Consider the following 25,443-nt stretch of genomic DNA (forward strand, 5'->3'; position numbering starts at 1 on the left):
TATTGATATTTAGCATAATGTCAGTATGTTATTTGTAACTTTTAACTTTTTCAATTCTCATAGATCTAAAGTTGAAATATAATTTGTAAAATTGAAATTATTTATCATAGTGCAGATACAAGCCGATGCTAATTGCTCTAATAACTTAGATAACTAATTATTATGCATTCCTAAAATGGAATCCCATTAAGTTATTTTACTATGATGGATGTAATCATTTTGATAATATTAAGTAATCTACACATTTTTCTAGAGCAATGACAGCTGCTGTTCTAAAATTGTTTTAATGTGATGAATTATAATAGTTCACGTATTATCAGAATCAAGGGAATGCTCTTAATAATCATATTCAAATTTTCCCACTTAGAAATAAATTGATTTTTTTATTTGAAATAACATACCTAAGGTGATTTATTTTCTACAAAACAGTTAACTTGCATGTAATCGTGAAATGAAATGAATAGTCAAACTATTAAACAAATAGTTTATATTTGTAAAACCCATGCTATCTGAATCATTATAAAAGTTACTTAGCTGAAGCTTCCCTGACTTCTTACTTGGACTTAATAACCTTGTACTGATTTCTCATAACTCCAGTTCCTCCTCTAAGGTTACTAGATTATTCTTTCAGAAAAGGAAAACCCACCAGGTAATATCACTGTTTTTAACATCACATTGATAACTTCTATTACCAAAGGATGGAAACCAAATTCCTCTGTACTTTAAGCCCTCACTTCATGTCTTGTTGCTTCAAACGGAGTGCGTCCTCAGCCCTGCTTGTACATCTGCTGTGTCCCCTGACACACTATACAGGAAATGAACAAAAAGTATTCTTGATAACTGATTTTTTTTTCATGCCAACTCCTTTTTCCTGTTGCTTTTATCCCATTTGAAGTAGTTTGGGTCTGTACTTCTGCCTAGGGAGAAAATATGACAGAAAAGTAGAGAAAAAATAAGAGAATCTTTCTTACTTAGGATAGCTTGGGCTCTTAGGGGAGCAGAAAAGGCTCATGGCATAGTCAAAAGACATCAGAGAAATGATGAGTTAAGAACAAGGACAATTCCCTTTCCCATTACAGTCGTATAATTTTTGTGGGGTCCAAGAATACAAGAAATCTGCCCCCCATTTCCTAAGTATAACCCTAGGGATATGACAAGACCCCAGAAAATAAATTGCTGCATGGTGTGTCTAGGCAGATAGTATCACCGAAGTTTAGCCCTCCACCATGGAATAGGAATTGCTGGATGACGCCTGTGTTTCCAGGAACAGAACAAAAGTAGCGGAAAGAGAGCTACTGAACCAAAACAGACCACAGGACAGGAACCAAAAGTTTTTTTTGAGACTTTTGTGGACTATTAACACGTTGTTATAGTGATGCCAATAAAGCCAGAAGATATTTAGGTTCTTATGATCTCATCACCAGTGTTAATATAAAATGGGAAGTCCTAAGAAATTATGTTCCAAGGAGAAATTCAGTTAAGATAAAGTTAAAGAAGCTATCCTGTTTCCCCGAAAATAAGACCTAGCCAGACAATCAGCTCTAATGCGTCTTTTGGAGCAAAAATTAATATAAGACCCGGTCTTATTTTACTATAACTATTAAAATAGTTATTTTACTTATAGTAAAATAAGACCGAGTATAATATAATATAATATAATATAATATAATAATAAATATAATATAATACAATACTGGGTCTTACATTAATTTTTTCTCCAAAAGACACATTAGAGCTGATTGTACGGCTAGGTCTTACTTTAGGGGAAACATGGTATTAGGTTGGTGCAAAAGTAATTGCGGTTTAAAAGGTTGAAAATAATTGCAAAAATCGCAATTACTTTTGCACCAACCTAATACATTTCTTGTGCACATGAAATTATACTCTGAAATTCACATTAGCTATGGAAATTTATACCTAGTTCTTTGTGTGTATTTAAGTAATGGTATAATAAAAAACAAAATCAATTCACCACTGAGGTCCAATAATTTTTTTCCTTTAATAGGTACCCATACATTTTACTAATGTTTGATAACAAAATGAAGCCTAAGATCTTTTTGTAACGTTTCAGTTTTTTTCATTGAAAAATGAACTAATGTTAATGTTTTTTCACTTTTAAAGAAAATGACCTACATTTCTTCCTTTCTTTGTAAATAATGACTCTAGGTTACAGATTGCTCTATAATTATTCATAGGTCTTTCGATCATGGATTTATACACTAATTTATTCATTGATTCTAGAATATCTGGTTAGTTATTAACATATTTCAGGCATTATTGAAGCTGATGGGACTACAGAAAGAAAGACAGTCTTTGTCCTCAAAGCAGGGCAACATACTTATAAAAACAATAAAATAATCATATTAGGGAGCCACCTACATCAAACTGTGGTGTAGTGTCAGGAAAGCTCCATTTTGAGTTGGACTTTGAGTCCATATTGAGAAACATATGTATTAGGTGGGAGGATTTTTTTCAAAAACATAATTTGGTTGCTTCTTCATTAAATGGAAAAAATAGAAGTTTCCATGCAATGGATTTTCATATTAATGAATGTATTCAATGCACTATGATATACTATCATTGTTTGAATTAGAAATATTTCTGAAATGTTGAACATAAAGCTTCTAATTTTATGCCAACTCATCCCCTTACATTTTCTTATTGACTTAACATTTTGTCCTTGAGCTTGTTTAAGAATTTTAACATTTACTCCTAGGAACAATCTCTACCATTGTAGAATGTCTTTGTATTTAATTTTCCTATAGAACCCATACAAGAAAATAAAATGAAAGCAAACATGTGTTATAGTATAGTATTTGTTTGGAGTTGAATTTTGTCCTCCAAAAAAGCTATGTTGAAGTACTAATTTCTGTTATCTGTGAATGTGATCATATTTGGAAATAAAGTATTTGTAGATGTAATCAAATTAAAGTCATAAAAGATTAGGATTAGGGGCCTAATCCAGTATCACTGGTGTTCTTATAATATAAGACGCACGCACACACACACACACACACACACACACACACACACACACACTCATGCACACAGATATGACACCGTACAACAGTGAAGGCAGAAAGTGGCGTTATGCTGCCTGCTGCCACAAGCCAAAGGATGACAACCACCAGAAGTTAGGAGAGAGCCATGGCAGTTTCTCCTTCATAAACTGCAGAAGAAACTGACATTATCCACAGCGTGATTTCAGACTTTTAGCTTCCAGAACTATGAAAAAAAAGTTTCTGTTTTTTTAAGCCACCCACTTCGTTATAACAGCCCTATGAGAATAATACTGTGCTAATGCCCATTGACTTTCTCACAGACTTATTGGGAAAAAAATGTTTCAAAAACAAAAAACACCAAAAAACAAAGCAATCCACAAATTACTCATTTTAATAGCCTCTGATTATTCTACAGAACTTCCCAAGTAAGTTATTGTCACAGCAGCCTTGTGTGAAAGTAGTTACTCAGGTAGAATTTTGGGTGTTTATTAAGGGTCAGCAGCCAGTATCACCCTTAGTCTTGGGCAAATTGGCCCCGTGCTCCAGCCCTGAGACTCAGAGTGAATTCCTTGAGATTTTTAAGTCCTCCTTCGGTATCTGGGAATGTCTGGGTCTGCCAGTGCCATCTGCTATACAACATGTTTGGCAGAGTGCCCTATGCTCATTTCGCCCTTTTGACATTTTCTCTGATCTTCTGTTCTGTGTGTGTGGATTCATCCAGATGCCCAAGGTGATCCCGAACTTGTGCCGATGGGGTCTTTTCAGGACCTGAAAGTCAGTATGCAGGTTCCAGGAAGGTGGCCTGGTCAATGAATTGCTCCTGCTTACTGGTATGGTAATTCTTCCATAGGCTTACTCAGGATTGCATTGCCAGAATGTTCCTGACATGCTGACTTTGGGTGACTTCTCGACGTATTGGACATAGGACAATTCAGGGATCTGGGTGTAGGCTCCTGTCCATCCATATGTCTGCTCTTCACTGTCTACCTTCTGACTTGCAGTGCTAATTCCAATCTGTAGCATCCAGGGAGAGTCAGTCGCCTTCCCCTCAGGCTTGGAAGCATGTTTCAGGCAATCTTCCAGCATGGCAGAGACTATCTCTTATGATGACTTTTGAGACTGATACTTCACAAAGCCCAGGGCCTTTCCAGTTGATGGCCTTTCTTTTGTCCAGTCCATATGGTAATATCATGCACTTCTGAGTCAGACGTAAGCCATGCCTGATAAGGGTCAGACATTCCTTGCTTGAATGGATGAAAACCCCTGGCCTATTCTCCGTGCTGCTGGTGGTGCATAGAAGACCAGGCTTGACATAGAAAGAGATAATATTCTAGAACTACACTGATTATGGCCTAATGATCTCAACAGCAGTTATGTTCAAAAATATGTTGCTTTGCATTTATGCTATTTCCATGCTATCATATGTTGCTTACATTTATGTGTTACCATTCCAAGCGCTAAAGTTAGCATGACCACAAAATAAATTATTGTCCGTGCTTTTCTGCGCGCTGTGGGTAAGACTTTGTGATCAGCATCAGCACAGCATAGCAGTATCCCTTCAGAGTGTCATTGGAAGCCGATATTCATGATGGATGAAGCAGCATCATGAGCAATGGTGTGTGCATCAGATAATAAATATTAATAAAAGCAGAGAACTGCAGAGCCCAGGATATCTATATCGTTCAATACAAAAAAGTTCTGAAGAACAATGGAATTGTGAATAATAATAGCATAGCTATATTTTTCCTGTGACTGGATCAAAGAAATTAGCCACAAATGGCACATTAAGAGTAAAGAACAAAGGGATGGCTGCATAATCTGAACAGAAAGAGATGGAGCCTGGACACAGAGAAGAGTCTTCAAGTTTGGTGATTGGATAGTCAACAAATACAGAAATGCTTTTCTATTCTTCATTCTAAGTCTTTGTTGATAAATTCATTGCACTTCCAATATGTATTAAATAAAAATGTTTATATAGACAGGAACTTCACAGAAAAAGATTTGCCCTTAGCTGCATATCCCCTTGGGGTGGGTCCTGTTGATAGCTCTAAAAGGGCCTGATGAGGGGAGCAGGACTGGGCCATGGGAAAAGTTGACAAGGCCTCAGCCAGCCCAGTGGGGTTATACCCCTCCTCTGACTGAAATGGTCTTGCCTTTAAATCTCTGTTTCTCTGTCACTGGTCTGCAGGGATAAGACCTTGGGCAGGGTCGCCCTCTGCAGAGGTGGCAGACCCAGAAGAAGCTGATAGCTGGAGACCATCTGCTGCTGTTCACATTGCCCAGTGCTGGACATTCCCCGAAATGGGATGTGGTGGCACCTCTTTGTGTCTACCACGATTATATTGCTAGATTCAAATTTTAGAGAGGTCTATAAATGGTGTTTTAATATATTCTAAAATGCTTAAAACTAACAACCCCCCCCCAAAAAAATATGTCATTTTATATGGTTTCTAAATGATGGTGAGGCAGAGAGGCAAATAATTATTATTAATTTAGTGCCTATTAATAGCTCATTAAGATAAAAAAACACTTTGTCAAAAAATTGATTTTTAAATCACCAATTAATTTGGTATTAATGTTATAATTTTCAGGTGTCTAGTTTTCTATATCACTTCTTCCGTTAACCCCTGGGCTTTAAAGTGTTTTCTTAAATATATAGATATTATTATTTTTAAATTTGTTTACTTGTTTCAAATTTTATAATTAACCAGGTCATACATGTATTTGTTTAAAAGAAACAAAGAATACTGCAATTATAAAAATAATAAAATAGCATTTCTTTGCTCTAATCCTCCCACCTCAAATTCTCTCTCTCTGAAATTGAGCACTTTTACCTATTTACCTGTTACTTCCACATTTCTAAATAACTTCCTTTTAAAATTGATTTATTTTAAAATTTGTTTATGCATTTCTTAATATAGAAAACCTATGTTACTTAAGTCATCACACACTTGTTTTTCCCCCACCTAACCACACACTTTCTTTCCCTTTAGCCTACCAATTTATGATTATAATTTTAATTCATTGATTCAACATTCAGTATTTATGTCATATGACTACTGGATTTCTGTTTTCAGCTGAGTCAAGTTGCAGTGATATCACTGTGTAATCTTTTCTTCTTGGAAGCAGACATTATTCCTGCAACTCCATGTTCTCCTGTTTTAGTCTGGACCACTTGCCCAGCTGTCATCTCAGAATCTCCTTTTGGCAGCATTCTAGGAAATTCCTTGGCCTCTATTGAATCCTATTTTCTGGACACCATATTTTGTTCTCTCTTGATTTATACCCTCATTTTGATGCTGTGCATTGTAGGAAAGAAAAGACTTTCTCTCTACCCTCCCTAGGCTTGATAGCTGGGGTCTGTGAAATAAAATGAAAACACGCAGATTAACATGAGAAAAGATGTTAAATGATTTTTAGGAAAGATGAATAGGGCCTTAGAAGGATAGATGGGGGGCAGTATGATAGTTTGTGACAAAGTTTGGGTGGGGGATTTCTAGGGGGATTTCTAGTCTCCTGTCCTGTGATGAGTCAATCTTCCTTGATTGATGAAACTTGGGGGAGGGGATTTGTGACAGTAAAGTTCCTTTTGGAAGTTTTGTCTTAGACCATTAGGCCGATGAGAGGAGTTAAGAGAAAGCCTCTTTCTGCATTTGCTCTTTTTTCAAGTGCCAACAGCTCAAAATAATCCTCATGCCAAAGAGGTATATTTTAGGGTGGCATATTCTGTCCCCGTCCAACATTGGCTTTATGAGAAAGAACGCAAAGAAGAACAAAATTTTGAGAATTTGAAATTCTGAAAATGTCTTCATTCTTCATACTTAAGTATTTGAGCAAGTTCCTAGGTCAAAAATATATTTTCTTCACAATGTTGAAGTATTACTATTTCTTGAAACTTCAGAATATGTGTGGGGCTTGTCAAGACCTCATCATAAGGGTAGGGAACCTCAAAAGTTCAGAATCTAGAAGTGTTTTCTCTAGGCTGATTTGTGTGTTTTTAGAGAAGAAGGGTCAGGTTTTTGGCTGAAGGGGAGAAGATGACTAAAGAATCTCATTATTCAAAATTTAATGTCAGTGAATCCCTCTGTTGTCTGTATAGATTCTCACCTTTCTGTCAGCTGTGGCAGGTATCCTAGAGCTCATATCCACCATGGTTCAATTTCTTCAGAAGGTAAACATTTGCCTTATGCCAAAGAGGTTAGATGGGCTGGGAGAGAGATGAGGGAGTCTAGGAAGTCTAACTGTTGTTGATGTAAATTTCAATGACTGCCAATTTCCAGCTTTACTCAGTGCTTCGGATTCCCCCTATTTCCAGGGCCTGGGGTAAAGAACTGGCTTACTACTACTAACCTGTGCAGGGGCACAGTGTTTGCTTCCAACCTTCGCTGCATTGCTAGATCAATTAACATTCCCATGCTTTATATTTTCCAAAATTTGTCTTCTCTCTACTACTAGTGCTCTTTTATGTTTTCTATGACTTTGTGAGATGTTTAATCTATTTGTTCCTTATTATCATTTTAGTTGAGTTTTAAGGAGAGGAATTTAACGTGCACATTCAGTGTATCACTTAAATTGCAACTTCTCATAAATTACTTCAATGATGTTTCTGCCTTTTTGTTTCTCTGATAAAGTATTTTCTCTTCCCGAAATTGCAAATATCAATAATAGTGCAAAAATTCTGATCAAATAGTGAAGGTTTTGATTTTATTATTTAAAGGCAGTCCTAAAAACTGGCAATGACACGTCAAAAAAACATAGAAAATAAGACACCGGTTTGAATGAAAATGAAATTAGCCACAACTCCCAAAAGAATACTGTAAAGAATAGCTCAGAAAATACAGAAAACAATACATGAAAAAGGCAAAAAATTGTGAAAGTAAGAGCACATACATTTTTAAATTTCTTGCAGCATGCAGAATTTTTCAAAAGTAAACTCACTATGGGAATAAAAATCAAACTAGAAGCAACAAAATATACCATAAATTCTGTTGAAATAAATTCAAGTATATGGGTGAAAGGCTTGAAAAGTCAATAAAAATGTAAAAGACAATAAAACTGAATAGACACATGAAAGGGAGGTCATAATATAAATATCAAACAAGGTGGATGTTGATAGGGGCTAGTGTGAGGGTTAAACGATATAATACAGTGCTTCCCATGTACCGGAATCACCTGAGAGCGTGAGAAGTCCCTGGCTTTTGCTGCTAGACATTTTGACTCAGCAGGTTTGAGTGGGGCCTGAGAATGTCAAATGTTGGTGAATTCCCCATTGGGGAATTGATAAGCAAGCAGGTTTAGATCCCGAATGGCAATGTCTGTAAAGTGCCTAGCAATATATAATATAACAAGAGATATGCAGTCTATGTGACATTTTAATTCTTAACCAACCCCAGATTTTAATGAGTTGAACATCATCTTAATCTCCTCCATGGTCAAAGGGTATTCTGCGTAATCAGTGGGTACTTTTCAGTGGAAGTGAAACTCCCATGTTATGTTGGAAATTTAGAGAAAAATAAGATTCATTTTCAAAGATGTTAATACCTAGAAAACTCATTGTTTGGGGGAAAATAAAACTACAGAATATTTCTGAGTATTGTTTATTTTTCAGAGTCGGAAACCTATTTTGGTTTTACAAAAGTAGCAAGCATTAACTCTTTAATTTATATATATAATAATTTATATATATAGTATATATATACATATAAATTATGTATACATATATAATTTATATATAGCATATGTGTTTAGTTTTGTATACATAACTACACTTGAGTGCATGCTTTCTTCATTTTATTGCTTTCTCACTACAGAAAAATTCCACTAAAAATCACATACATAAAGTCAGAAGTCGCTTGTTGCTTCCTGTTAGAGACTAAACAAATTTAGCCCCAGTCCCCTATTTTGCAGCTTAGGCAAGCTGGGCATCTTTCCTATGATTATTTCTTGCTTCTAAATGAAAAAGTATTAGAAATACTATTTTGAAATGATAGCTACTTAGAAATTTTTATTCCTTAGTAGGCAAGAACTTTATGTAATGTGTTAACTTTGTATGGAATTCATACATCTGTTTTAGCGTAGATTTAAATTTAACTTCAGATGCTGAAGCTGATAACATTTTTGTGTAGAATTTAATTTCTTTATTGACGCATTAATAAAACTATTCTCTATAGCAGTAGGAATGAAATAAATTTGTTATTCTAAACCTTGGGATGCTTAAAATGTTTTTAACATGATAAATGCGGCTACCATGGATATTGTTCTTCAGTTTAAGACCACTTCAGAACAAATAGCCGTCTGCTGGCAAACCAGTTTCCCCCCACACCTCCCAAAAGCCTGGTTGGTAGCTTTTGCTGATTTCTGTGGTGCAAATCCTTTCATCATGGCTGATGTTAAGCTTCCCAATCTGATGTCACTAAAGGAGGAGTTGAGGAGAGAAGTTCACAGTTGGCTCCTTGGCTGGGTGAACCAGGTTCTTCATGCCACTGCATTAATATATTCCTTTAAAATTTTTTCTTTTTTTTTTTTTTCAAAATTAGTACATTAAAAAAGAATTAAACAGGACAGAAGGGTTTATAATGTAACACAATTCAATTCTCGTTCTATCAACCCTAAACCTGCTTCCCAGCGGTTACTCCTTTGAACTGTTTCAGTTTGTAGTGCTGCTGGTTATTATTTCCCTCAAAATCTAAATAATTTATTATTATTTCTTGGTTTGGCAGCACTGCAAACACTGGCAACTAGGAAATTCTTCTACTATCTAATAACTTCTCTCCATTTTCTCTGTTCTCTACAGTTCCTGTTAGTTGTACATAAAATCATGAATGATACTCTGGTTTTTCTTTCATATATTTTATTCATCCTTTTTTGCTGTTTCACCTCTTTAGAAATTTTTTTAGCAATCATGTAATTATATACTTGTGCTTTTTCTGTTTGTTTTTCTTTTCTTAGCATTGTTTTCTTTTTGTTTAATGGATAAAGGATTATAGGTTTCTTATGCATCTAATTAAAGTTATTTATGATCTTTCTTACTTACCGAATTATTAGTTTTTCTTTTTAAGTTTTTTTGTTTGTTTTTCTTTTTATTTCTTGAGCTTTATCTTTTATAAAGCTTTGGACCTTTGGTTGTCTGTATATATTCAGTAGTGTGGGGCTGCGTTCATTTGTCTACTGGATGATTTTAGTGTTCTCTTCAGCTCTATACAAAGTTTGTACACTAGGACTTTCAGCAAGTGTTTCTACAACTTTCATCAGTGTGTAGAGTCTTCAAGCTTCACTTTGGTATCATCCTGGGGTACTCACACTCACAAATGCCAGAATGGAAAAGGCTAAAACCCTAGTACATAATCTAATCCACCAGTCTTGGTTCTGCTCAGGCAATTTTTTCAATTCATTTGAATAAGTTGTGTGTATGTGTGTGTGTGTGTGTGTGTGTGTGTGTGTGTGTGTGTGTGTGTGTGTGTGTGATTCTCCTTGGCAGTGTATGCCAAGTTGCCTGCACTCAGAAGATTAGGAGTGGAAGGGAAAGAAGAATGGATGGGAAGGAAGCATGTGGGAGAACAGACAAGTGTAGTTGTTTCATGGACACAAAATGCCACCAGCCTCTCCTCCTGCTCCCACCCCCAGGTTTCCGTGTTTTCCATGGTACCTGTAGATTCCATGCCCAGTGCCTTTGCAGAGTTCTGCGATGGATATATGCAGTTTTCTTTGGTGCAAACTGTTTCCATGCATTCTTGGTGTGGTTTCAGTTTTTGCTTCATCCAGTGAAGGCTTCAGTCTGCTTTTATTTGCCCAGAAATCTTTGAAATGTCTCATTCACCAAGGGTCATACCCACTTGGAATCTTAGCATCAATGAATCATCTCAATACCCTCCTTAGGTTCGATCCACATTGTATCTAGTATCTGTATGTAGTTATATATTTTTTAGGGGGGTGGGGGACTGAGGGAATGGTTGATATGGACTCTAGCTAAATACTGAGTAGTGCCATCAGGTTTTGTTTTGCTTTTGTTTGCTTTTAGGAGAATATCGATGTCAGGGAATTACTTTTTCTCTGAAAGTAAACACATTTGTAAAATTCTTATTCCAAATTCTGATCTTTAAAATTTATAACTATACATTTAAAGTTTGGAGTACATCTGGAATGATCTCTTCAACTAAAAGAACAAAATGAAATTATAAATTATTACAATGTTGTGTTTTAGATCTGATTTCTGTTTTTATCACAATTAAACTATAAATTTGCATTCCTTAGTGTTTCCTTTGGCAAATAATCTTATAAAACATTTGTAGTCCTATTATTTTAACCTGATCTATAAGGGTTATTTCTTTCTCTAATTAGTATGTATTTTTATTCTAAAAAATAACGATTTTGGGAGAGGTTTTGGGACCCATGGAAATTGACATTGTGAAGATGAATTCAATTTATTGACTCGGATTTCACTTTATATTGGCTCAATTGCAGGTCTAAAACTTGAATACTATTTCATAATGAGCTATACTTTCATTTCTAAGTATTTTAAACCAGATAATACACCTCTTACTCTACTATCTTCTAGCCATTTATAGTTATTTATTTCATAAATTAAAGATTAATCCTGTATTTTAATAATATTAAATAATTCATATAAGAAATACGTGTTCATAATTTCCAGTAAATAATAGAACTAATACAACTGGACAAGAACATATTATTTGCCTCGTTCATTTCCATATATAGTACTATGAATGCAAGTAATTATTCTTAGAATTTTATTTTTATGTATTGGAGAATAAATACTCATATGTGTGTATGTAGCTTTAATATATGTGTACATAATACTAAATATTATTATTAACATATATATATATATATATATATATATATATATATATATATGCATGAATATGTCAAGTAGTTACCTGTGTTTCATATGTACCCAAAATATAACTCACATATGGGTGTAAGTAATGTATACACACACACTCTTCTGTGTATACTCGTATATGTATACGTGTGTTTTCAAGGCCAGATTAAGGAGAATGCCTCAAGTCCTCCCCTTCCTCCATACTTTATTATTCTGCACCACACATTCACTTTTATTGAGTGGTTAGGGTTAGGCTGACATTTTCAGGCTGAAAGGCAGAAGCATTTATCTTCACTGACAAACAATTTGGGAGTATTTTCCTTGGGTTTCAAGACACTTGCTCTAACACAATTCTCATTTAATTCTATTTAGAAGCACCTGCAACATTGGCATCTTCTTACTGAATTTGCATGCAGTGACTCAAATGGCACGGCAGGTTGATTGTAATATATAGTAAAATGTTCATGAAAAATTTTGTTTTTGAAATTTAAAAAATAATGTGGGGATTATTTTACATACAGTTTTAAGAGAGAAACATTACTTTGTCTCTGAATATAAATGTAATATGTGTTTCTATTGGAAACCATGAATATATGGGAAGATAACAAGAAGAAATAATAATATCTATAATCTAAGGTAACTGCTATTGATGTTTTATATATGTTCTGTAGTCATAGTTTTGCTTAAACCTACATTACATATATTTAATGGGTCTATTAGGACTCATGCAGTTTGTATTTGCAGACTTTTTTGCTTAATTTTTAATGGAATTTTATATGTCATTAAAATACTCTAAACAGCTTGATAGCTTGTTTTTTAATGGATCCTATGTACATTCTAACATGTAATTGTGCTCTATTGTTGGATATTTGTTATTTTCATATACTGCACTGTCATAAAAACAATTTGTAAATTTTCATGCACAATTACAATGCTTATGGCTGTTTTATTTATTGGGTGTAATCTAATCATGCATTTAGCACATTGTTTATATCTCATTTTTTAAAATTGACTTAGAAGAGTCATTATTTTATGTAATGGTATTAATCTTTAAACTATTCTTTATGTTGTAAATGATTTCTCCTCTTTTTTCAGTTGTTTTATAATAAGTGTAATCATTTTTGATGTACACTCCATGGAGAAGAAATTGGCAATTTCTCAAAAAGTTAAATACACATATACTTTATTATCAAGCAACTCTTCTCCTAGGAGTTTACCCCAAATAATTGAAAACATGCCCACAAAAGACTTGTACAAAAATGTCATTATAGCACTGCATATTAACAAACTATTGGAAGCAAGTTAAATTTACACAGAAAAATAATGGATAAAAAAATTGTGGTGGAAACAGAAAATGCTCGACATTAAAATAAATTAAGTAGAGATTCACACAAAAACATAGAAGAATCCCAAAAACATGCTTATTAAAGGAAGCAAGACACAATATGTACAATGTGACTCTATTTCTATGATGTTCAACAATAGTTATAAATGATCTATAGAGTTAGAAATCAGAGGAATGTTTGCCTCTGTAAAGGATGAAGGCAGAAAGAGTGGAAGGGGACACAGTGGAACTTTCACGGGTTTTGGTAATGTCTATTTCTCATTTCAGGCTCTGGTTACATGGCTTAATATTAGTCACAACTCCAGAAACTACTGAGAATTGTTTTCCCTTAAAATTTGTATGTGGAGGCCCTAACCTCCACTACCTCAGAATGTGAGTGTATTTGAAGATAGAGCCTTTAAAGAGGTAAGCAGGTAAAATGAGGTTATAAAGGTGGTTTCTAATTCAATGACTGGTACCCTTAAAAAGGGAGATTAGGACACACATACATGCAGGAGAAGACCATGTGAAGACACAGAAAGAAGACATCCATCTAGGAGCTGAGGAAAGAGACCTCAGAGGAAACCAACCCTGCTAACACCTGATCTCAGACTTCTAGCCTCCATTCTGTGAGAAAATGATTTCTATTATTTAAGCCATCCAATCTGTGGTGTTTGTTATGGCAGCCCTAGCAAACTAATGAAGCTACTCTCCAGATTTGTGCAGATCGCTGCAGTTCTTATTCTCAATAAACAAACAAAATGTCAATTATTAGACTTCCACTTGTGGCCAAGCTGAAGTAAGAGGGAATAAATTGCTCTCCTGACTGAAATAATGAAGACAGAACAGATAAAACATATGAATCGATGGTTTTCAAGATATTCAACATTAGCTAATGAAGATGGTTATCACTGAGGGATAGGAAATAAATGAGGAGACTTGTACAGTAATTCCTGATTTCTGCCTGAAGAAAATTCCAGATCATTTCACAGTTTTGGGAAATCCGGGTGGAACTCAGTGGTTTTCCTGAGTTGAAGACAGAGAGCTTGGAATTTAGAGAGGCAAAGGAAGCTAGAGCTTTCAGAGTATCGGAGAGTAGAGAGCTGTATAGAACACTTCAGATATCTCTAGAAGGTTGCTGCCGTATCCAGCTGAGTACTTAATGTGAAAGAAGTACTTGAGGCTGGGGAAAGAACCAACCAACATAATTAGAGCAAAACATCTCTACAGTTCACACAAGACGGGATATTCCTGTTGTCATCGACCAGAATGGAAAACCTTGTCTTTTGTGGGCATGTGGTAATCAGAAAGGTTTCCTTTTGGTAGTTGGACCAAATTATCCCCATAATAAAACTGCCATTTTAACAAAGCCTCAAAACAAGCTCCCAAAAGATACAACTCCTTCACTTGAGTGTAGCCATATCCCAGAACAAAGATCAAGACTGTTTATTGAAATTTAAAAAGATTCAGAACCCCAAAAGGGAAATCACAATGTTTGGAATACAAACAAAAATTTCCATTCATGTAAAGAAGGAGAAAAAAAAAAAAAAACATGACCCAAATAAGTACAGAAACATCAATCAGGTGAAAGTGATCTGTAAATGACACAGGTGAAGTACTTCACAGACGAGGACATTAAAACATTTATTATAACTGCATTCCATATGTTCCAGAACCTAAAAGTTTGTGCATGTTAAGTAGACATAGAAGATATAAAAAAGACACCAATGCAACTTCAGTTGTGAAAATTACAATGTCTGAGATACAAAAATTTATATTCTTTCTTTTGCATTTTTGCTAAGTTCATATTGCATTCTGAGCTAAAATACTACTCAAACTTGCTTGCAAAGTCTTTGCAGTTTCAATTTCATATTAAAATATCACCTAGAATGTGTTTTGTGTGCTATGAAGTAGGATTTATCTTTTCTATAGTATTAAATAATATTCAGAATACTACTTATGTTTTCTATCATTGTATCATTTATTTGAAATGCCAATTTTTAACATTTATGAGTGCAGGTATGTATTGGTGTCAGTCAGGGTTTTCTTGTTTTGTTTGTTTTTCTGATTTCTCTATATGGCAATGCCATCTTTATCTCAAGGCATTTTTCTGTATATTGATTTCAGTTTGGCTTAGTTTCCAATCTGTATACTCATTGTGCTTGTGTGTGTTCTACTTCTTGGTTTTATAGTTTATGACATCAACGAAGAGATCAGTATCATAATGTATAATTGTCTTCTTCCCTGATATTTGGTTTGGTTATATTCACATACATGACAGCTGATTTTCTTTGGCTCATTCTTATAGTCAACTATTCTTTAATTCAAAAAGTGTCAGTAGAGTTTATTTACTCATTCTTTCATTTATTTCCATATTAGTTCAATACTGAATTAGATATTGGCAGTTTGAGAAAGATACTATCTCTAGTTTTATGCGGCTTTTTTGTTTTGGTCTGTCAGATTAGGCTAACAATCAGAAAATAAATGCATAAAGCAACATTTAATTCCAGTTTACGGTGAATGAAAAAAATCATCTTCCAAATTTAAACCCACTTTCTCAGAATTGGGTATCTGACAATGACTCTAAGTGCTATCCTTCAATATGGTTCCAGCCACCCTACACATAGGATAAAATCCCTTGAAATATATGTGGATGATACATTTTTCTAGTTGCCAGAGTGATTCTGAGTATCCTGTGTTTCAAATTCCTTTGGTCACTTCAATCAAGATTAGATAGGATGTGATATTACTTGTTCCAGTTGACATCTTACATCAAATTTGTTATATGTATTCTTAATAAATTAGGGTAAATTTTGATGAAAATCTTACTGTGCCCCAGGAATGAGTATATTTTATTACTTTTTATGAGTAGCTTCCTCTGTATTTTAAAGGAAGACTAAAATGTTTATAATAATCCATTTCCTAATAAAATAAAATTTACCAATTCATAGATAACCTGGAGAGAAAGTCAGTCATTATGCATGGTTACACATTTTTTAGTGAGAAAAACATCATCATCAAAGAATTATACAATCACCATAAGTTTTTCCTCAGTATCTTGTAGTTTATTTCCTTTGACAAATAGCTTTACCATTCGTTTATTTAATTTATGTCATTTTGCAATTTTTTTTAATGTTCAATTCATTCACAAAACCTATTTTCCATTCACAGGGTCAGAAATGTTTTGCGATAACAAATGTCTATTTAATATCTATCTATCTATATCTGTCTGTCTGTCTGTCTGTCTGTCTATCAATCATTTGTCCACACACATACAGATTTGTCCACACACACACACATGCACATACATAATAACCATTAATCTTTGGAACAAATCACCTCCTTTTTGTAGACTTCTTTGGTTAGATCTAGCCTCTAAGCATTTTATCAGCAAAAATTTAACTATTTAGATGAAATGAACAAATTCCTTGAAAGACACAAACTATTATATTTAAGCTCACTCAAGAAGTTATAGATGACCCGAATAGCTCTTTATATATTAAATAAATTGGTGATATTTTAGCATCTCATTTTAAGTGTATTGCTCTTTTATGAATGTCCTTTTTATAGTTTTCCCATTTTCCTATTGAACTAATTTTTCTTTTTGTTTGTTGAATTTTACTTTTTATTTTATATATCTATCCTTTGTCAATTTTAGATGTTGCATGTAACTTCTCCCTAACAATTTTCTATTGCTTAATTTTGTGGTGTACTTTATTTAACAATAATGATAATAATAATAATAATAATAATAATAATAATGATAATAGTAAAACCAACTTAATTTTTGTGTGTCGAAATCCATTAAATTTCCCCTTATGAATTTTACTTTTTGGGTCTTATAGAAATATTTTCCTAACCCTAGAAGAAAAAGATATTCATACATTTTCATTTATTTGCTTTATGATTTTGCCATTTAAATATATGTCTTTAATTCCTCTATATTCCAATTTGTTTGAGATTTGAAATAGCAATCCATTTTCATATTGGTAATTTTCTGAGCTCGCTACTCTGTTCCATTGGTCAGTTTTTCTTTACCAAACAGCTTTATTGGTATGGCTGTTTAATATATTTTAATAATGGTTTAATGAGCCTCCCTGCTTCCTTTTCTTTTTTTCCCCAAATTTGGAGCAAGCTCTTCATAGACCTTTATTTTCCCCCAAACACTTTTGATTAAATATCTTGACTTCTTTAAAATAACTCCACCTGGGATTTTTATTGAAATTGTGTTGAATTTACAGATTAATTTGAGGACAATTGGAAGAATTACAATGCTAATTGGATTTTAGCTATGCACATGGTATACTTCTTAAACATCGTCATTCAAATCTTTTAAAATAAGAGGTTTGCATATTTCTCAGTGAAGGTCTTGTGCTTTACTTAATTTCTTTGATAAGTTCCTCACACTTTTCTTGCCTTCTCTTTCGAGAAAGCATATTAGTCAAATGTTGGACAAATAGAATTGGCTTTCTGATTTTTTTCTCTCCTATTTAGTCAATCTTTTTTCCCTATATTTTTCTACTCAATAATTTCTCTCACTTTATCTTACAAATATTTAATTAGCATTTTAATTTTACCTAATATATATTTAATTTTCAAAACTTGTCTTCTGAGTGTTTTTTTTCATTATGGTATTCCTGTTTTATATTGTATGAATATAATACCTTGTTTTATTTCACAAATAATACTAATTATAAAGTTTTTCTGCTTGTATCACCGATGTTTATTCTGAGTTGCTTTCTATTTGATCATTATTTTTTTGTCCCTGTTTTTCATGTAAGAGGCTATTCTTTGATGTATGGTGGTGATCACTGGCTGATCATTCATATTTAAGAAGGAAGCACTTCGTGTGTGTGGCTTTTGTGTGATTTTCTTAGTCAGCCGCCATTTTAATTGGGGCTTCCCATGTGTTAATATCTCTAGGTCTTTTATCTGTAGATAATGAGCTTCCATATATGAACTTCCAGGGACATAAGCCTGGTTTCCGTTACCCTAGAGCTGATTAGAAGAAAAGGGTTTGTGAGGGCCCTCCCATAAAAATTGTAGAATATCACTTAATCCCTTTATTTGTAGTCTGGCACTTCACTTTTGCCCTACTCTAATGGGGTCCTGAGCCTTTACTGTTGGATTTCTTTAGACAACAACATATCTTGCAACTTTTCTATGCATGAGGAGAGGGTGGGATCAAGGACCAAGATCTAATTTCTTCTTTATCAGACTGGGTCAAGTACTCTGCATATAGGCCCCTGCCCTCACTTGACTTTTTTACTCCAATCTTCCTCTTCTTTGATATCCCTCTCTGTATGCACTCAGGGTTGCTCTGTTCTCCTCTGCTGAGTTATTGCTGTTTCTCCATCTGTTTCCTGTTTCTTATATTCCTGGTTAGAATTATAGACTTCTCCTGCTTTCATCAAGCATAGCATTTGTGTTATTACTCTGCTTGTTTTTTGATATATCTTTACTTTGCTGAGATAAAACCAGAAGTCAGAACCATATTTTTCATTATGCATTTGTTCGTAGTGGTCATATTAGTCTCTGCACATAGGAAGAATTCCATAAACATTTCAGATTGAATGTGTATCTATGATAACATATATAAACATATACTGAAAATAATTTAACAAATATTTTGCCAAGTGTGCTAGACAACAGGGAACAACATTTTTGATGGTAAGAAATAATAAATAAGAACTGTATGACGATGTTAATGATAAGTGCAATGAAGAAAAATGTAGCATATAAGGTCATAGTAACAGATTAGAAGGATATGTTAAACAGGTTGTTCAAAGACGCCTCTTCCTGTTGCTTAACATATATAAGTATATATATATATATATATATATACACACATATATATATATATAATTTATGTATTATATAATATATATGTGATATATATGATCTATATGTATTATATATAATATATAATATATAGAACATATCTATATATTATATATAATTTACATAACATATATAGAAATATCTATTATGTATATATTTTATATATATATATATTCTTAACACAATGATCAAATGAGTCACTAAAAACTTCACTTAGAAATAAAAATGATACTTGTAATGGTTAGTGGGGGTTATAATTACTTTACATGAAGTATATCTCTTCTTTTTGTTTTCCCTGCCTTTAGAGAATAGGAAAAATAAAGCTGTTTAATGAATGTGTGGTTTAAATACCCTTTGGAAATCTAAGTTGCTATTGAAAAAGATGTATAATGCAGTTATATTCCTTTGTTTATGGAGCTGGAGGAAAAGAGGAAAGAAACCTGAGGCTAATAGAAATAGATTACATCTCACTTATAAAACATAGATTAAAATAATGTATTTTATTGTGGATCTCCCTTCAGAATTCAAACTAAATATCATTTACTTTTTCTATTTAAGTAATTGCTTCAGGGCTTAAAAAATCATTATCAGAAGATAAACTAATATATCATTCATGTAGTTTTTTCGTATCACAGTATCACTGACAAAAGATCGTGTTAGCAATATTACCTTCAATAGTTTTGAAATGATAACGTAGAAAAAGGCTTTCCAAATGCATTTTTTTTCCCAGTAAAATAGTCCTGGTATATTCTCTGTTGTCTTGCTTTGTTTTATTAAAAGAGAAACAATTTCAAATACTTTTCTGTACATTGCTTTGAAAATGATGATTGATTTGGTCTATTTAAATTCATAATGTATTATCTTTTGACTATTTTGCAGATACTTATTATCTGGTAGTGATTTAATTTAAAAGTTGTCCAGTATTAGTACTTCTATACTCAAATCACTAAACATAGACATTTAAAGTATTTAACCTCATTTTAAAAAATTCAGTTATTTTTATTTGACAAAATTAAAAAAATATAATAACAATTGAGTACAATATTTTTTGTAGTACAGATAAACTTATCAGAACAACTTTTGGAAGGAGAATTCTTTTGGAGGAGATAACATTTCTCTTAACTATTAGCCTCATTTGTTTAAAACCTATTTTTAAAGAACTGTGACATATTATAGAAGAAGTGTGTTTTTAAAGTTTTAAAGGTTTTTCCCTATCTTTTACTACTACAATCAATAACATTTACTTATGATGTTTTACGTATATAATTCTGTAGAGAATAGCCCCATATGTGGAATTACTGAATGCAAAGGTCCAGGCTTTTGTAATTAAATTAGTCGTATGGTTCCAAAATTGAATATGTAAAACTAAGTACTCAGTACAATTCCCTCTCGTACCACGGTTCTGCCTCTATCCAATCTCTATACCCCACGGTGGAAGTAAACACATCTTGTGTATCTTTCCAAAGATTTTATTTATATGCAAACAAGCTTAAATATATATTCTGGTTTGCCCTAATGTACCTATAATGTATCATGTTTTAAAATTGTTCTGCACATTGTTTTTTTATCACTGTGTCATGGAGGTATTTCTATATCAGCAATATAGAGAACTTCTTCGTTTATTTGATATGTAAATAGTATTAAACTTTCCGATATACCAAGTTTCATTTAATCTGTCTCTGGTCAATGCATATCTAACTTATTTCCTATCTTTTGCTACTACAATCAATGACATGTGATATTTTGCACTTATAAATCTGTAGGAAATAGCCCCAGAAGTGAAATTATTGGATACAAAAGTCCAGACTTTTGTAATTGACAAATATTGATATTGACAAATTTGTCCCATTGTATAATTTTTGTATGATCCGTATCAAAAATTGAGAGATGTTATTTCCCTACAGTATTTTTCAGGCTTTTGGGTTTTTACCAATCTGATAAGTGCAGAATAATATTTCAAAACAGTTTTAACTTTTATTTCTCATATTATAAGTGATATTGAGAATCATTTTAAAACCCACTGTTTGATTTATTTTTCTTTTTCTTCTTTTTTGTTTGTTGATTTATTTATTTTTAATTTTTATTTTATTTTATTTTATTTTTTTATTTATTAGTTTCAGGTGTACAAGACAAGGTAATACTTAGACGTACATCATTTATATCCCTCACACTGTGAACCCCCCTCCCCCCATCCACTATCCCTCCGACCTCGCACCGAGCCATCACATTATATATATAAAATTATAGTTGGCATTCATTATTGTTCAGCTTCAGGTGTACAGTACATTGATCAAGCATCTACATCTTCCCTGAGGTGGTCTCCCAAATGGGACACGTGTCCATCAGATACCCTACAAAATCTTTACAACATTATTGATTACGTTCCCCAAACTAATTTTCAAAATCCCTGAGGCCATCTTGTGGTTACCAACTGTTTCCTAATCTCTTTACCTTCCCCCTTATTCCCACCCCCCCCACCTATCTAACAACTCTCAGTTTTTCCTCTCTGTCCCCAAAACTGTTTCTGATTACAGACACTATATTAATATGTTTTCACCATTTTTCTTTAGGGCTTGTTTTATCAGTTTCTACGAGTTCTTTATGTATGATACAATTTATTTTTCTATGCTATAAACTGCAAATGTTTTCCCAGTTATTTGTATTCTGAGTTTAATTATTGTCTTAATTTTTAAATCTTGAGTAAAGAATTTAAAAGTCTTTTTAGTCAAAATTTTGAAGAATTACTTTTGTGGCTTCTGATATATTTATGATTTTATATTTCACTTTTTAATAGATTATACATTTAGAATTTATCCTGGTTTTTCAGATGCAGTGTGGATGCCACTTAATTTTTTTCTCCAGATGTCACTGAGTTCTTACAATGCTGTTTATGTAATCATTATTTCCTTGATATATTTAAGATGTCACTTTTATCAGATACTGTATTTTTGAGTGTTTTGGATTACTACCTGGGGTCAATGGAATTCAAAACAGAACTCAGTCTTAATGTAACTAGTTTACTTTGTAATCCAACTCTTTTTTTATATTTTAAAACATTGTCAAGAAAAGACCCATATATTATAGATTTCAAGTAATTTTTTTAATAATTTATTTTAAAACTTTTATTGTACCATTTTCCCTAAAATATTGCTATAAATTTTATTGGGTTCATTATAAACAAAAATCTCGTATTGATGGGCTATTTTAAGAGTTTTTAAGAGTTAATTTTGACCTCAGATCAACATATCTAAAACTGAATTACTATACTCTCTTAATCTATACTAGCATCAAGACTCATATCTGGGAGACATCTTTGTTTCCTGCTTCCCACTCAGTCTCTTCTCTCCAGCTTCCCTTCAACACCAATCTTATTGTATCCATCTTTGACAAAATTGCCATCATCGCTCACCTAAGTTAGGTCAACAAGTCCTGTTTGTGTACTATAATTTTACAAATATACTGAGGCTACTTGCATAAGTCCATTCTCCATGTGGAAACCAGACATCTCCTAAAGAACCACATTAAAATGAAAAATAAAAATCATATGATCATATCAATAGATGCAGAAAAAGCATTTGACAAAATCCAGCAGCCATTTATGATAAAAACCCTTAAGAAAGTCGGAATAGAGGGATCATATCTCAACATAATAAAGGCCATATATGATAAACCCACAGCTAACATCATACTCAATGGGGAAAAGCTAAAACCATTCCCCTTAAGATCAGGAACAAGGCAAGGTTGCCCACTATCTCCACTTCTGTTCAACATAGTGCTGGAAGTTCTAGCCACAGCAATAAGACAAGAAAAAAAAATAAAAGGCATCCAAATTGATAAGGAAGAAGTAAAATTATCATCATATGCAGATGATATGATACTATATATAGAGAACCCTAAAGACTCCACCAAGAAACTATTAGAGTTGATAGATGAATTTAGTAAAGTAGCAGGATACAAAATTAATATTCAGAAATCAGTTGCATTTGTATATACCAATAATAAAATATCAGAAGGAGAAATTAAAAAAAAAAATCCCATTTACAATTTCTCCAAAGACTATAAAATACCTGGGAATAAATTTAACCAAAGAAGTAAAAGATCTGTACTCAGAGAATTATAAGACACTGAAGAAAGAAATGAAAGAAGATATAAATAGATGGAAACACATACCATGTTCATGGATAGGAAGAATTAATATAGTTAAAATGTCCATACTGACTAAGGCAATATACATATTCAACGCAATTCCTATCAAACTACCTTCGATGTTTTTCACAGAAACAGAACATAATCCTAAAATTTATATGGCACCATAAAAGACCCCAGATAGCCTCAGCAATCTTGAGAAATAAGAACAAAGTGGGAGGTATAACAATACCTGACATCAAATTATTCTACAATGCTACAGTAATCAAAACAGCATGGTACTGGCAGAAAAACAGACACATAGATCAATGGAACAGAATAGAGAGTCCAGAAATAAATCCATGCCTATATGGCCATTTAATCAACGGCAATGGAAGCAAGAATGTATGATGGGGTAAAGACAGTCTATTCAATAAATGGTGCTGGGAAACCTGGACAGACACATGCTAAAAAATGAAGCTGGACCACCTCCTTACACCATATACAAAAATAAATTCAAAATGGCTTAAAGACTTAAATGTAAGATCTGAAACCATAAAATACCTAGAAGAAAATATAGGAAAAAACTTCACAGACATTACCCGGAGTAAGATTTTTACTGATATATCCCCTCACGCGAGGGAAGTAAGAGAAAAAAATAAGCATGTAGAATTATATCAAATTAAAAAGTTTTTTTCACAGCAAAGGAAACCATCAATAAAACAAAAAGGGATCCTACTGAATGGGAAAAGATATTTGCCAATGATATATCTGATAAGGGGTTAATGTCACAAATCTATAAAAAACTCACTCAACTCCAAAAAAACAAACATCCCAATTTAAAAAAGGGCAGAGGACTTGAAGAGACATTTTTCTAAAAAGGACATACAGATGGCAAACAGACATATGAAGAAATGCTCAACCTCACTAATGATCAGAGAAATGCAAATAAAAACCACAATGAGATACCGCCTCCCTCCAGTCAAAATGGCTATCATCAATAAATCAACAAACAACAAGTGCTGGCACGGATGTGGAGAAAAGGGAATGCTTCTGCACTGTTGGTGGTATTGCAGATTGGTGCATCCACTATGGAAAACAGTATGAAGGTATCTAAAAAATCTGAAAATGCAACTACCTTATGATCCAGTAATTCCACTCGTAGGTATCTATCCGGAGAAATCCAAAACGCCCATTGGTAGATGACTGGATTACGGAACTGTGGTACATTTATACAATGGAGTATTACGCAGCCATGAAGAAGAAAGAAATCTTACCATTTGCAACAATCTGGATGGACCTAGAGAACATTATGTTAAGTGAAATAAGTCAGACAGAGAAAGACAAATACCATATGATCTCACTTACATGTGGAATCTAAAGAAAAGAATAAGTGAATGAACTAATCAGAAACAGTTTTGGAGACAAAGAGGAAAAACTGAGGGTTATTAGATGGGCAGGGGGGTGGGGATATGGGGGAAGGTGACGGGATTAGAAAACAGTTGGTAGCCACAGGATGGCCACGGCGTTTTGAGGATTAATTTGGGGAACGTAATCAATAGTGTTATGGAGATTTGGTAGGGTATCTGATGGACACGTGTCCCATTTGGGAGACCACCTCAGGGATGGTGTAGATGCCTGATCGCTGCACTGTACACCTGAAGCTGAGCAATGGTGGATGCCAACTATAATTTTATATATATATGTATGTATATATATATATATATATATATATATATGTATGTATGTGTGTGTATACTTACAAGAAGCGGAGTACAGTGTTGGGAATAGAGACAGTGGAAATGTGGTGGCTCGGTGCGATGTCAGAGGGGTGATGGGTGAGGGTAGGGGGGTCCACACAGTGTGAGGGATATGAATGATAGACGTCTGAGTATTACTTTGTCTCGTGCACCTGAAACTATTTTAAAAAACCACATAACTGTTATAGCATTGTTACATGAACAATATTGACAATAGTTCCTTAACATTGTCTAAAACCTAGTCCTCATTCAATTTCCTTCCGTTGTGTAAAATTCATTTTAGCCATGTAAAGGATGAGTGAAATATTTATATAAATATAAGACTATTAATAAATATAGGACTATTTTATCATTTCATAAAAATAAGAAGAAAAGCATGGGTACTAGTTTTCTATGCCTGTATTTTCCAAGGCAAAGTAACAATTGCCATCCTAAAGAGATCACCTCTAAATTACACAATTTCCAAATGGAATGGTTATGTTTATTCTCATTTCATCTTAGAAAGTCAGCAAGTGCATAAACTTCTTTGTGATGGCAATGTGATGTCAT

Source organism: Rhinolophus hipposideros, assembly GCF_964194185.1.
Source record: "Rhinolophus hipposideros genome assembly, chromosome: 6".
NCBI classification, from domain to species: domain Eukaryota; kingdom Metazoa; phylum Chordata; class Mammalia; order Chiroptera; family Rhinolophidae; genus Rhinolophus; species Rhinolophus hipposideros.